Source organism: Cavia porcellus, unplaced genomic scaffold, assembly GCF_034190915.1.
Source record: "Cavia porcellus strain 051 isolate PalLab524CR breed Dunkin Hartley unplaced genomic scaffold, mCavPor4.1 scaffold_3, whole genome shotgun sequence".
In the NCBI taxonomy this organism is placed as follows: domain Eukaryota; kingdom Metazoa; phylum Chordata; class Mammalia; order Rodentia; family Caviidae; genus Cavia; species Cavia porcellus.
Window position 1 is genome coordinate 97,786,697 of NW_026947486.1, and position 15,315 is coordinate 97,802,011.

At 39.5% G+C, this 15,315-nt stretch overlaps 1 protein-coding gene across 1 annotated transcript in view; it reads right to left on the reverse strand.

Moving 5' to 3' along the window:
- Nucleotides 1-15,315, reverse strand: part of Plac1 (placenta enriched 1) — a 145,664-nt gene that overhangs the window by 15,501 nt on the left and 114,848 nt on the right. Inside the window, exon 2 of the mRNA XM_013144405.3 lies at nt 14,336-14,407. The gene's annotated coding sequence lies outside the window, so the exon portion shown is untranslated. The remainder of the gene's footprint in view (nt 1-14,335; nt 14,408-15,315) is intronic.

Consider the following 15,315-nt stretch of genomic DNA (forward strand, 5'->3'; position numbering starts at 1 on the left):
GTGTGTTTAAAATGGCAGAGAGTATTTTGAGGGGGATTAATAGCAATGTGTCTCTTACTGTAATAAATTTTTAAAATTTAAACATTCACTCTGTATTTTGATTGCTCCTTTGTAAAGTGTTTGACCAATGTTAGCTATGGTTAAAATTATTCTCATTCAATATAGAAACTTGACTAAACTGACATAGACACTAATAGCACCTTTTAGAAGCTCTTAATCAATTTTCTTGTTTTCTAAACCACATTTGAGTTTTTTAAATGCTAGGGTGATTAAGATATAAATAATAATTTTAATTATAACTAACAGTGGGCACTCGTGAGGACTATTTATAGTTTTTATACACATAGTCTCATTTAATAATTATAATGATTCTATGGCATATTCTTATCATTAGCGTCATTGTACACAGGAAGAAAACAGTGCTTGTATAAATACTCACATGCACTGCTTCCAGAAGCTTGGATCTATTCTAGGAAACAGGCCCTCATAGGCTAAAAAGGGACAGCCAAGATCTGTCCTAATCAATGCCCTATACTTTTTCCCAGAGAAAGGGACCTGGCCCACAATTAACTCTATATTATCTGTGGTCTCAAATTTTATATTAAAGTAAGGGAAATAAGGTGGGCTCTTGGGGCTTAGTGTCAATTTGAATTTTCAGTCATGTAATTTCAGATCCTAACTTACTATTAGTTAAGTCCACCTTATTTTCTTCTAATTATTGACCCTCCTAAAAGTTAAAATACAAATTTCTGGAAATGGACAGGGATGGTGATTATACAAACATCTTGAAGTACTGTACTTAATATCACTGAACTGTGCATTTTAAAATGGTACGTTTTATGTGTTTTAATCACAATGCAACAATCCCTTGGTGAAAGCTGGAAAATAATTCAATTTATAATGTGAAAACATGCACAATGAGCTATTTGCACAGGAAAAAAACCAGTTGAGGTTACCCAGTTTGTAAAAAAGCAATACAATTTCATTCCAGGTATACTTTGACATACAAAAGCCACTCAACTACTAGACTGTCATGCTTTTACCCAGGCGTTTACACAAAAAAGCCTCTCAAGTACACTAGAAATCCAGACCTACATTTTATTTGGGGCTTTGTCTCTTCCTAGCTGTGTGACCACGGGCAAGTTCCTTTCCACTCCTGGCTTGATTCCTCATATAAAACCTCATAAGATGGGGAGATGGACTGAGGTAGGAGAAACTGCACATCCAGGGCCTGGCACAGAACAAGCATCTCGTAAATGGGAGCCATAGAACAGGCGCAGGTACGCAGCCTGACAACAGTGCTCCATCCGCCCCTACTTCCCCCTACTCCCTATGTAGTCCCAAGTAGATTCCTACCAATCTGCCACTCTCCTGGTGGTTGCTGGAAACTCTTCACACGATGTCTCTACAGGGACAAATTTTAGATATTCCTCCATTCATACCTGTGTTCACTGAATTATAGGGAGAAAGAGCAGGAGAGAAGACCCATGGAGAGGAAAAATATAAAACAAACATCTTCTGTGTACTTCTGCCTTTGCTCAGGCCTGACAAAGGTGTTCAGCAAGTACTTGAAGAATATATGTACAAGAGAATGAAAAGACAAGAAGGCAGGTACCTAGAAAGGAAGAGAAAGAAATGACAATGGCAAAAAAACTGCATGAAGATGCCTCTGTGACATCTATATCCTCCCGTCCCCAGCTACGGATTGTGATCAACCCCAACTCTCTCCTTCCTTTTATGAAGGTTAGTGCAACACCCTACATGTCCCTTCAATACACCCAGACAGAAGTTTGGGGAGTCCCCACTTTGGGTTCAGAGGACCTCAATTTCTCAGCTGTGGCAGAAGCTGGGCTTCATTCTAATGTTGGGCTCAGGAGGCTCCTCCAGGGCCATCCAGATATAATTTCATCCATCATTCTGAGATTCCGTCCTGGTCCTGGGACCAGCAGTGGTGTCAGCTGATGGCTGTGTGAGGCTGCTTCTTGTCTGTTAGGGTTTAGCTCTGAAGGATTTGCAAATGAGCAAAGACACCTGCACACACAGGTGGATGAACATGAGCACTGAACGTGCATGCTGACCACTGAAGGGTGTGAGGCTGAGGATTATTCTTTTTATGGACAACATTTAAAAACCTCACATGCCGTGGGTTTCTCTGTGCCCTTCATAAGCTCAACTTCTGTTCTGACATTTGTTTCAAATAAAATTTCTTTCCATAAAAATACCACTGAAGTTACCCACATGCAGAATACACATTTAGATTTTCTTGGGTGTTAAATATTTTATTTGATGTGCTGATTTTCATACTACAATGCTGGAAAATTAATATACATTTAATTAACTGCCTCTGTGACAACCTCTCACCACAGAGGCAACAGCTTGATTCTTTACCTCTTGTTTCTGGTGAGCTCCTAGCCTCTATCTCACACCCACAACTTCTGCAAATGGCACATAGAAACAGGCAAAACGTCCTCTCCCCAATAAAAACAACTAGGACTTCGAAAAAGAGGGTGAGTGTTCCCCCTGCACACAGCAGTTTAGAATTAAAAAAAAATTCAAGAGAACCATTAAACCAGACCTTTGTAACACATGTAACTTCTTGATTGGTTCCACATTCACATTATTTCTGGCTGGATCTGGTTCTGGGGATCTGACTCAGCAAACTTTTATCTCTTTCCACATGTGCAGAGAGTGAGGGATATCTATAAGTTGCCCTTTAATTGCTAAAATAGAAAAAATATTGGCAAAACCCAGAGTTGACTTCCACTGTGGGTAACTCCACCTAATGGGTCAGTGAATGAGCCTCGGGGAATGTGTTTATAATGTGCTGAGGTGGAGATCCTGAGGTAAGAGTAATTTTGGCTTAATGGCAGCTGATTAGGCAGCTGGTGCAGAGCAGCTGTGGCGAGAGAGCTACTTCTATGGAGAGCAGAATTCAAACTTGGACTTCAGTATGGAACTGCCCGACATGACCTGACCCGTGGTTGAATTCTATCCCTTTGTGAATGTTAAAGTGGCTTCCGCTTGGACATCTGATGCACAAGGAGTTGGGGGAGAAAACAGGGGTACAAAGAAGGATCTTTGCCTGAGTCATGGCATTACTGGGGAGCAGTTGGGACTCAAAGTTTGCAATTGCATGTGATTGCTTCCCCCTCAACACAATGTTGGGATGCAGCTTAGCACTGAGAATATACTGCCAACAGGGCTTTCACTTAAAGTGTCCTTTCATGACTGTTGGAAAGGAGGTTTGTATACATACAGAGTATCTAGGATTTGCCGTTTCTCTAAAAAAAAAAAAGTTTTCCTGACTGTAAATCCTGAGCTCTGTAAATAATTTGTTGGTCCAAGAAGACCAACAACTTGCATTTTTTTACCCACTGCCTACCTCGCTTTGAAGCCTGCAGCCAGGGGAGGGGTGAAGGGTATCTGCAAAGAGAGATGACAAATGGATCCAAGCACACCTGTTTATTTAGTAAACAAGCTCATCATTTTCCACATTTTAAAGCTCACTGTGAGCAAATGCGAAGCAAGCTTCATTTGAAAAAAATATAAAAGCAGCGTATTTCCCCTAGAGCCATTCGGTAACCTCAGGAGGAGGGGGATGAGCAGTAGCATTCCACCAGGTGTGCAGGACAGCACACCTGGGAGTGGGAACAAAGTGTCAGCTGTTAAACCTGAGGCGCAGGGCGGCAAAGCAAGCCTTCGGTTGAGCTGGGAAAGGCAGTGGCAAGTAAAGGACAGGGACTGCGGTGGGGCCTTTGCTCAGGAAAACCCGAGCTCCCCTCATCGCTCCCCTCTCCTCTTCGTAGCCACTGACATTTACAGAGCACTGACAGCTTATGGTGGGCGCTGTGCTTAGGGCTTCGTGAGCCTTGGCCCATCTATTCCTCACAAGGCTCGGAGGTCTGCAGATCCCCACGTTAGAGGAGGAACTGAGACCACAGCTTAAATGACTTGCCCATGCAGGTCACATTCTAGTGAGTGATAGGATTGGAGGCCAGATAAAGTGAACTCCAGGGCTGCTTCTCTCCCCTACAGAAGCCAGAGATTCTCTCCGGAGGCCTCCGCTGTGGATCCTGCTTAGGAAGGATCCCGCTAGATGCTCCAGCAAGGGGTAGGCGAGGCAAGCATGGTGTAACTGAGCTACACGGAGAACCCTACATTCCTCAGTCCTCCTGAACCACCTTAGGAAGCAAAGGGCCCAGTGCCACAAGATTGTTCCCACGCTTTTGCATCTCCCACTATTCCCGAACTTCTAGGATGCCCTCTGCCACATGCTTGGGCATCTTCAGCTTATTTATGAGCGCTGCTAGGTTTCAATGAAGCTGGAAGGGTGGGGAGGGAAAGGGGCCTACATTCAAGGCTGTTGATCTTTCCTTTCCCTTTTTAACCTCCAAGCTATAAAAAAGGGCAAGTTTCGTGAGGAAGAAAGCAACTGTCAATGTACTTTTTGCTTTTATGAACTGGGACAGTTTTCTTCCCTGCCTAGAAAAAAAATTTAGTTGATGCTAGAGAAGCCCAGTTTCTAGGGTTCTGGTACTTGTATTGTTTCTTGTAGGGTTCTTTGAATAAGACTCATTTATAAAAATATGCATATAGGAAAGTGTTATACAGTAAAATGCCCTTAAATGGATTTTCTTTGGTTGTGATTTGGTTAACTACCCCCAGATCTGGTTGCTTTGTTGAAAACTATGCTCACTTTGAAACTTGGTAATATTTGTATCTTTTATTATTTATTTACTTTTAGCTTTTTGAGACAATGTTTCGCTATGGAGTTCAGACTGGCCTTGAGCTTCACTTTATAACCCAGACTGGCTTCAAACTAGTCACTGTCCTCCTGCCTCAGCTTCTGGAGTGCTGGGATTACCGGAGTGCGCCACAACGCCTAGTGTTTTTAAACGCCTAGTGTTTTAACAACGCCTAGTGTTTAAAAGATAATTTCCTTTAATTTGTATTCTGAAACTTTAAAAAAAATTGTTTGAAACAGGTTCTTACTTTGTATTTCAGGCTGGCCTTGAACTCTGTTGTAGCCCAGGCTGGCCCCAAACTAGCAGCTATCCTCCTGCCTCAGCCTCCCAAATACTGGGATTACAGGTGTGCCCCACCATATCCTGTATATAGTACACTTTAAATTTTAAAAGTTTAATTATTTTTTAACAATTAAAATTAGTCCATATTTCAAATCAGCATAATTAGCATTTCCATCTCCTTATGTATTTATCGTGTGTGTGTGTGTGTGTGTGTGTGTGTGTGTGTACTGGGAAACTTCAGATTTCTCTCTTCCAGTTTTGTACAAAATTAAGTATTGTAAACAACAGTCACCCCCGGGTACCAAAATACAGGTGGATACAAGGAACAAGTTCACATGCACCCTACTCTCCCTAGAACTCCTCCTCTGTCCTGTGTGTTAGTATCTCTGTGCTACAGAAACTGAGGTGATTTCAACAATCCACTTCAAATTGCTGGTGGGCAAAGGGCCAGGCCTAGGGACAGAGAGGAGGAACAGGACAGATGTGAGATGAGGTCCCTGTGAAGAAAAGGATCAAATCGAAGCATGTTGCCAATGGGGGAGGGGAGCCCAGAGACTTAAGAATGGAGAAAATGCAAAGGGGAGGAAGTGGAGAGAAACTGGGGAGAAAGGATTGATTGAATCAGCAGCAGCGGAAAGCAGAAGAGCAGCTTGGGAAAAAGCTGACTCCGTGGGGGCCCAGGGAGAAAACTGAATTCAATCAGAGCATGGGAACAAGGGAGCCCTGCACACCAGGCCAGGTGTCAGGTGAGTGATTTGCATTGTGACTTGGGGACTGACTGTGGACCTTAGCTGGGAAGAACCTTGTACCTCTAGAGGGACGGGGTGAGGATGCTGGTGGCGGGACAGCACACGCTGGAGGCCAAGTCAGAGAATACTGAGACACAGGTAGCACACGTTTTCTCTCATATGTGAAATCCAACAAAATAGAGGAAAACAAGAGATGTCAGGAAAGTTAAAAGGAGATGATTAAAGGAGAGAGGGACCTGGGGAGAGAGGAGGGAAGGGCAGTGTGGAAGCTAAATGTTATATGCACATACAAATGTATCCCCCCAAAACCCACTATTGGTATAGCTAGTATACACTAAGGACATAAAAAAATGATAATAATGAAGAATGTATAACAGAGGGATCTAACCGAGTCATGGGGTTTGGCAAGGCCCGAGGACGAGCCATTTCCACAGCAGTTGTCATACTGCGAGTTGGGGCTGCAGGTGGGGACGCTCACAAGCGTGCGATGGAATGGCCAAGGCCAGGGCTTCTGAGCTAGAGCCCTGATGGCACGTCCTCTCCCTGCATGGTGGCCTTATCGTCCCCTCTTTTCCTTCTGCTCTATCAGCCATCGCCCCCTTTCCCTCATCTGAGCATCTCTATCTTTCAGTTTAAAAAAAAAAAATGAGTCAAGGCGCAGGAATTTCATTGCATAAAAGCCCTCTCGTCTTGGGAATGTGCGCGTGTCTTGGAGATGTGGGCTGACAATGATAATATTTAGAGATCGCTACTTCTCCTACACTGCCACAAAATCAAAATCTTCCGGGATGCTTTGTTTCGCCAAATTGTCTTCTGAGTCCTGAGGCGCTGAACGGAGAATGTTTGGAATGGTGGGGAAGCCAGAGGAGGCGGTCTTGGAGCCAACAATTTTGCCCCTCAGAATGATGTCCTTCAGGTCCATTCAATTTGTTGTCCATTCCTTTTTATTGTACCACAGCTTGTTTATTCACCTATCAAATGACATTTTTGTAGTTTCAGATGTTTTTTTGTTGTTGAGAATAAGACTGCTGCTATAAACATTCATGTACAGCATTTTGTATGCATATAGTTTTCATTTCTCTGGGATAAATGCCCAAGACTGTGATTACTAGGTTCTATGGTAATTGCATGTTTAGTTTTGTGAGAAACTGCTAAACTTTTTTTTAGTGGTTTTGTAGCATTTCATATTCTCAGTATTAATGTTTGAGAGATTTCTCTACATTCTCCGAGTTTGATATTCTCTGTTTTTCAAATTTCAGTTGCTCTAATAGGCATGTAGTGATACATCATTGTGGTCTTAATTTGCACTTCCTTCATGCTTAATAAGTGCAAACCGCCTTTCTTTTCTTTACCAATCATATTTCCTTCTTTGTAAACTATATCTTCATGCTCTTTGCTCATTTTCTAATTGGATTTGCTTTATTGTTGATTTTTAACAAAGGTTTTCATATATTTTATATACGAGACACTAATTGAATATAGAGCTTGCAAATGTTTTCTCCTATCCGGTAGCTTTTCTTTTCATCTTTGAATAGAGTATTTCACACAGCAAAAATTTTGCATTTTTGATTAGGTCTGATTTATTTTTTTTTTCCTTTTGTGGACTGTGCTTTTGTTATAAACTCTAGAAACATTTTGTCCCAGCCCTAGATCTTGAAGGCATTTTCCTGTTCATTGTTTCAAGTTCTATAGTTTTTGCATTTAGGTCCACTACACATTTTCAGTTAATTTTCATACAAAGTATAGAATTGAGGTCAAGATTTATGATGGTCAATTTTATTTGTCAAGTTAGCCAGGCCACAATGGAGATACGTGGTGAAACAAATATGGATGTTGCTGTGAAGGTGATTTCAAAATAAGATTAACATTTAAATTGGTAGATTTGGAGTGGAAAACATTTGGAGTGGGTAAAGTGGGTAATGTGGGTAATGTGGGTAATGTGGGTAATGTGGGTAATGTGGGTGGGCCTTACCCAATCAGTTGAAGGCCTCAAGAAAGAGACACATCCCCAAGGCATGTGAATTCTACCAGCAAATTGCTTTCAAGCTCCAGCTGCAACATCAACTGTTCTCCCTGGGGCTACATTCTACTGACCTATAGTACAGATTTGAACTTGTCAGCTTTTACCATCCCTTGAGCCAATTCCTTATATCTCTCAGAATCTCCCTTCTCTTTTCTCCTCTTTCTCCCTCTCTCTGTCTCTGTCTCTCTGTGTTTCTCTGTGTCTCAAATTCCCTCCCTCCCTTCCTCTCTGCTTCCTTCCTTCAAGACATACACACATGCACATACACACACGTGAACACACACACACACACACACACACACACACACACACACGCACTATTGATCCTATTTCTCTGAAAAACCTTGGCTACTACAAGAAACTTTTTGAGGGGCTGGGGATTTAGCTCAGTGGCAAAAGCACCTGCCTTGCAAGCAGGTGGTGGTGAGTTTGATACCGGTACCAATAAAAAAAAATCATTCTAAGGGCCAGGGATTTGGCTCAGCGGCATAAACACCTGCCTGGCAAGTGTGAGGTTGTGAGTTTGATCCCTGGTACTGCAAAAAAAAAAAAAAAAAAAAAAAAAGAAAGAAAGAAAAGAAAAAAGAAAAAAGTACCACAAGAAACTTTTTGGCTCAAGGGTGTACAATTTCTCCATCATCATTTGTTTAAAAAGCTATCTTTCTCCCCTTGAGTTTCATTTATACCTTTAAAAAATTGGTTGGCCAGACTTACATAGGTATAGTATGGGACTTTGTTGTTCTAATGATCTATGTATCTGTCTCTCTGCCAATACTATGCAGTCTTGATTACTATAGGTGTAGATATTCTGCTTTTTCAAAATTATTTTAGTTACTCTAATTCCTTTGACTTTCTGTGTAAATTTTGGATAAAACTCGGAGGGCAGTAGGGGCATATGCCCGTAATCCCAGCACTATGGGATGCTGAGGCATGAGAATTGAAAGTTCAAGCCCAGCCTGGGCAACCTAGTGAGATCTTGTTTCTAAATAAAAGTGCTTCCTCTCCTCTACCAAGTGAGGACACAGCAATAAGGCCGCCATCTATAATCCAGAAAGAGAACCCTCAATAGAAACCAACCATGGTGACCTTGATCTTGGACTTGTACATTCAGAATGGTGTAAAAACAGACTTCTGTTGATGAAGGTGCCTAGCCTATGGTATTATCCAGGACCTGACTCTTTTCATATTCTACTATTCTTCACCTATATACTGAATAAGATGATCTGCAAGTTGTTTTTCCTAGGCACTAGAAGCATGGAAACAACAAACCCTTGACCTCAAGGGCTGATGGGAAAGAAGCACCCATGGAAAACCCAGAGGAGTCCTGACTGAGGAAACAGGAATTGCAGAGGCACTGAGGATGACCTTCCTAGGGATGATCGATGCGGTGTTTCCTTAGATTCTTTTTGGAATATACGAACCAAGAGGATTGTAAGTTTGAGTTCTCCCTAGGCAACTTAGCCAGACTCCATCTCAAAATAAAGAAATAAATAAATGATTAGGAATGTAGTGGTGGGTTCAGTCTCGAGTACCAAACCAAACCAAACCAAACCACATCATACCACACCACACTAAACCACACCACACCAAACCAAATCAAACTGTTAAAGGTAAAAATTAAAACTACAAAAATCTCACCTAAATCTTGAGTTTTGATAGGAATTATGCCAAACCCATATATTAGTTTGATGAGAACAGACATTTTTTAGTATGTTGAGCATTCAAATTCACAAACATGGTATGCATCATCCTTCATTCTTTCATTATTTATGATTTCATTTCAACCATCAGCATTGTATAGTTTTCAGCATATATGTCTTATGCATATTTTATTAGAGTTATAGTTAGGGATTTTCTTAAGCAATAATAAATGGTATATTTTAAATTTTAGTGTCTATCATTGCTAATACACAGAAATACATTTGATGTGCGAATGTTTGTCTTGTATACTGTGGTCTTGTGGAATACATTGTTATTTCTAGAAGCTTTAAAAGTAGTTTCCTTAGGGTTCTCTATGTAGAACATCATGCTATCTGAAAATAAGGAAAAATTTTGTTTTTAATCTATATGCCTTTTCCTTTTCTGGTATAAGTGTACTGTCTGAACTTCTCGAACAATGATGAATGAAAAAAGCAGGGATAATGGACATCCTTCCCTTCTTCTTGATCTTCGAGTAAAAGTGTTCAGATTTCCACCATTAAGTATAATGTTAGCTGGAGGTTTTCTATGAGATGCCCTAGGTATATGCATGATTGTCCCATCAGGTGACTTTTTATTAATTTTATTAGTAAAAAGACCAAAAATAAATTAGCTTCATTTGTACCACCAGTGGTACAAGCTATCTGATAGGAAAGTCAAGCAAGTAGCACCAGCAGTTCAAGTCAGTTGGAACATGTTAAAGAGAACATCAGAAAAGAGAAAGATGCATCCTGTTCCTGGATAGGTAGAAGCAGTATCATCAAAATGCCCATACTTTTGACACTGATATATGGATTTAATATAATCACAATCAAATTACTAACAGCATTCCTTATAGAACTAGAGAAAACAATCTTAAAATTCTTATGGAAGCAGAAGAGACCCAGAGTGGTAAAAGCAATCTTGGGAAAGAAAAGCAAAGCAGAATGCATCAAATCCAGGGCTTTAAATTATACTAAAAAGCTACAGTGATAAAAACAGCATGGTATTGGCAAAAACCAGACATGTGGGACAATGTAACTGAATAGCGGGTACAGAAAAACTCCAGGCATACACAGCTATGTAATCTTGGACCGAAGTATCTAAAAGCATATGCTGGAAGAAGGATAGTCTCTTTAATAAAATGGTGCTGGGAAATTTGACTATCCACATGCAAAAGACTGAAGCTAGACCCATATCTATAACCGTGTACTAAGCTAACATCAAAATGGATCAAAAATCTAAATAAAACAAATATTTAATCTGCTGAAAGATCAGTTATGTAAAACTCTTGATGGCATAGGCATAGTCAAGAATTTTCTGAACAGAACTCCAATCACACAGGAAATAGTACCAAGAATCAACATACAGGACCATTTCAAATTAAAAGGCTTCTGCACAGCCAAACAACTAACAAAGTGAAATACAATCTACAGAACAGTCTAAAAATATTTGCTAGTAACGCCTAAGGAGATTAATATTTAAAATATATAAAGAACTAAAAATATTAACCCATCAAAATGAAAGACAAAATAAAAAAAGTGTGCAAGTGAAATGAATAGACAGTTTACGAGAAGTACAAATGGCCAATAAATACATGAAAAAAAAGTTCAATATCTCTGGCCATTGGATAAATGCAATTCTGTTTTACTAAGAACAAATGACTATCAAGAAATCAAATAATAACAAATACTAGAGATGCTTGGGGAAAAAATGAAGAATTTACGTTGTTGATGGGATTGTAAACTAGTACAACCACTGTGAAATTCACTCTGGAGATTCCTCAAAAAACTACAACTAGAAATTCCTTTAGCCTCAGCTATTCTCCTTCTAGGTATCTTGCCAAAAGGGCTAAAGACCTTGTACATGCATAGCCATGATTATAGCAGCACGACTTAGAATAGCTCAGTCTTGGAAGCTGCCTGTATGTCCATCAGTAGATGAACAGATCCGGAAAACACAGCATTTATCCACATTGGAGTACCACTCTGTCATAAAATGCTTCAATGAGTCATTTGTAGGAAGTTCAATGTACCTTGAGGCCCTAATTTTAAGTGAAATAAATCATGTAAAAGCTTAAATATGTGGTTTCTGTTACATAAGAAATGCAAAATATAAATAAAGAGCAAAGTCAGAGATAAGCAGCATTAAGGGATAAATCTTTTGCAAGAGGGTAAATGACCAAGAGATAGGAGGGGGAGTGAAGGTGAGGACGATGCGGAGAAGAATTCAGATGTGTTGCGTACCTGTCCCAACTCCCTACGGGAAATGTGACCATTACCAACTGCAAACATGTACCGATACAAAATAAAATAGAAAAAAAGACTCAGGATGTCAGCGTTGGGTTCAAGCCCCAGTACAGGAGAAGAAAATCTTGTGTTGTGTTGTCTTGTTGGTAGGGTAAGACCTTGAAGTTATTTTGAAGGAAAATTGACAGAGTAAGAGACTGTGGGGAGAAGGCAGGAGATTAAAAAGCAAATAGACTCAGGTTAAGACCGTAGGTAAAAGAAAACGAGCAGAATGTCATGAGTTTTGATTTTGAACCCAACTAGCTTGAGCTGTTAGCAAGACGTCCAAGCAAGAGTACACAGTGAGTATTTAGACTATCCAGTGTTGAGGGACAGATTTTACCGGAAAAATCCATCATTTCGTCGGAGAGTTTCCAGACCATCTAAACCCCACTCCTAACTTTATAGCCAACAGAGCTTGTGATTTAAAGCAGTGCACAACCTCTCACTGGGCTTTGGTTTCATCATCTGTAAAGTGGTGTGCATTGGCCCATGCTTTTATTTTTTTTGAACTAACATTTGAATCAGCATAATAGCAGGTATTTGGAAGGATCCCTGTAGTTGTTGGAATATTTTCCTTCCAGGTCTAAAGGTCTAGAAGTTTGCAATTTCTTTGAAATAGAAAGGTTTCTTCATAAATCTACTTTGGTGGCTGGCTTTTTACTTAGTTTTCTTTTTTGCATCAGAGCCTACCAGTTTATATTATGTGATGCTAGGAAGGTAGAGAAGTGAGAATTGCACATGTTGTATCTCAATCTTTCCAGACTTTCTAAGGATTTTTTTTTCTCTTTTCAACCTTTGCAGTTTTCAGGCTCGACTCTGCTCTGGGGAGTGCAATGAGCAGGTAGCCATCACTACACAGGAAGGGAGGGCTTTGTGGTATCTCAAAGCCATTGAATTTTATTTATTTCCAGTTTGCTCAACATTTGTTCCACAGATCTGGACAGTTTTCAAAAGGGTGGGGATAGAGAGAGAAGGATGAAAATTAACTGAACACAGAGAAAAGGATAAACACATTTGCTTTTCAGTATCAAACTGGGGCTTGGAATATTGAAAGCTGAAAAGAATTTTGAGCTTTATTTTGTCTTCCGGAAACCAAACACTGCTGTGACTGTCCACATGGCATCTGAAGGTTTTTTTTTCCTTTTTTACTTTGGTTGGGACAATTATTCGGCATCTTGTTAGTAGGACTTTATGAATGCATGTATTCTATCTATCCTAAATAGTAGTTATTTCTTTTCTTTCAAATTAAAAAGATATTTTAGACTTTGAAGTAGAGTAAGCTCCTTACAAAAAAATAAGAAATTGGAAAGTCAACCATAAGCCCACAATATAGAGCTAACTATTGTTAAGACATCTATTTATTTTCTTCCTGTCTTCTACACACACACACACACACACACACACACACACACACGGGATCATACCGAAAGTTCATTTATACGCTCTCTCTTCCTTCACATAGTTTATGCTGTTATTTCCTTATGTCATTAAAGATTCTTTTAAATAAGATTGTAAAAAAATTTAAATAATGGTATAGCACTTCACAGCATAAATGCTACTGCATAGTACTTAATATGGACAATTTAAGATATTTCTACTTTTTCTCTTTTAAATTGCATTATACTGAATTTACTTGTTTATTTTAAATTTTTAATTAAAATAGTATATTCAATGGGCTACAGTATGATAAATTTGATACATGTATACAATGTATACTGATTAAGTAAGAATAGTTAGCATTTGCATCTTGTGAAGCATTAGAATTGTTCAACACATAATTGTACTTTTTGGTACTGGGGATCGGACTCATGATCTTGGTTGTGCCAGGCAGGCTCTAACGTGGTGAGCTAAATCCCCAGCGTAATTGTACTTTTTAAAAAGATAAATTCCTTTGAAAAACAATTACTGAGTAAAAGTATAAGAGCACTGTTAAGGCTTTGGTGCATTTTGCAAGCTGTCTTATGGGAAGAGTTGTACTAATTTGCCTTCCCATGAGTATCTAAGAAATCCTGGCTCACTGCATCCAAGCTGAATAGTTCCCTACTACATATACCACACATGCACAACATTATTTTGTACCATTTTGATTCAAATGACATTTCCTAAGCACCTATTATCCGGAAGGCATTGTGCTAGGTAGCAGACTCTCTTGTTATGCCAAGTGCCTAACGTACGACATGGTGACAGATGCAAGTGGGATATAACAACACATGAACCTCCGTGGCCAAGGCTGACCAGTTCAGCCTTTAAATGGCTACTCATTGAGGAAAGACACAATGCTTCCTAATTTAAAAATAATTTAGATTTTATAAACACTTTAAAAAATAATTCATTAATGTGAATCTTGCAAAAAGGCAGATTGAATTATAATTATTCACACCGTATTTCCTGGTGTGCACTGGAGTAGGAATAGAGACAAATATTAGAAATCGACATCTTTCAACAGACAAACAAACAAACAGCAAAAATGTCCCAGTTGGTAGGATGTTTCTTTTAAAAACATTTCTCTTGGAAAGTTAACCTGGTGGTCCCTAGAGAAGAGGGACACAGAACATACAGAAAACTAACCTCCTTCTGGCAGCTGGGGATAATTTGTCAGGCTTCTTTGAAATGTAGCTTTGTGTTCACTGGTGAAGGCAGCTGGAAGAGAAAAAGCATGAGAGACAAAAGCTGAAATCCACATGAAGAAAAGTCTTTTTCCTAAAAATTACTGCCTGAGTTAGCAAAGGTCAAAACAGAAACTCCATGTGTATCTTCGCAGCAGTAAGCGTGCGTTCTTAGGGAAGGCTCCCTATTCTACGGGAGGCCTAATGGCTGTAACCATGAATAGAGCTGTTGGATGGCACTTCAGCAAACCTCCTCACACCCACAAATCCATCTAACATTGTGACAAAAAAGGCAGTGTCATTTTCTGAAATCAGTGAGAAACACTTATTACATTGAAAGGGAAGACATGCTTAATGTATAGTGGAGGGCGGTGTAAGAAACAGAGGTTTAATTATATGATTTCAAGTTCAAAGGTCACCAGTGACATAACTAAAATACTATTGGACTGGGAACAGCCTAAATGGGCTTCAAACAGTGAATGGTTAAAATGTGGTACATCCATGCAATGGAATACTACTCAGCAATACAAAAGAATGAACTACTGATATACGACTTTCAAAATACAGTGAATGTAAAACCACAATCTCAAAAGGTTGAGTACTATATTATTCCATTTCTATAACATCTTGGAAAAGGTGAAATTGTAGGAACATAAAAATGATCAGTGACTGTTCAGTTGGGAGGAAGGGAGGAAGGAATAATTACCCTGGGGTGTGTGAGGGAATCCTTTTGGGTGGTGGAACTTTTATATACAGTGATTGCAATAGTAGTGATCTGACTTTACGATCTGTCTACACTTACAGATTGTACATGTAAAAAGTACATTTTACTATGTGCTATTTAAATAAATGAATAAAAATATCATAAAAGTAATACTGTCAAATGTGGGGAGGTGGAGGAAAGAGGGAATTTATGAGTAGTGTTAAGTAAGCTAAATATTT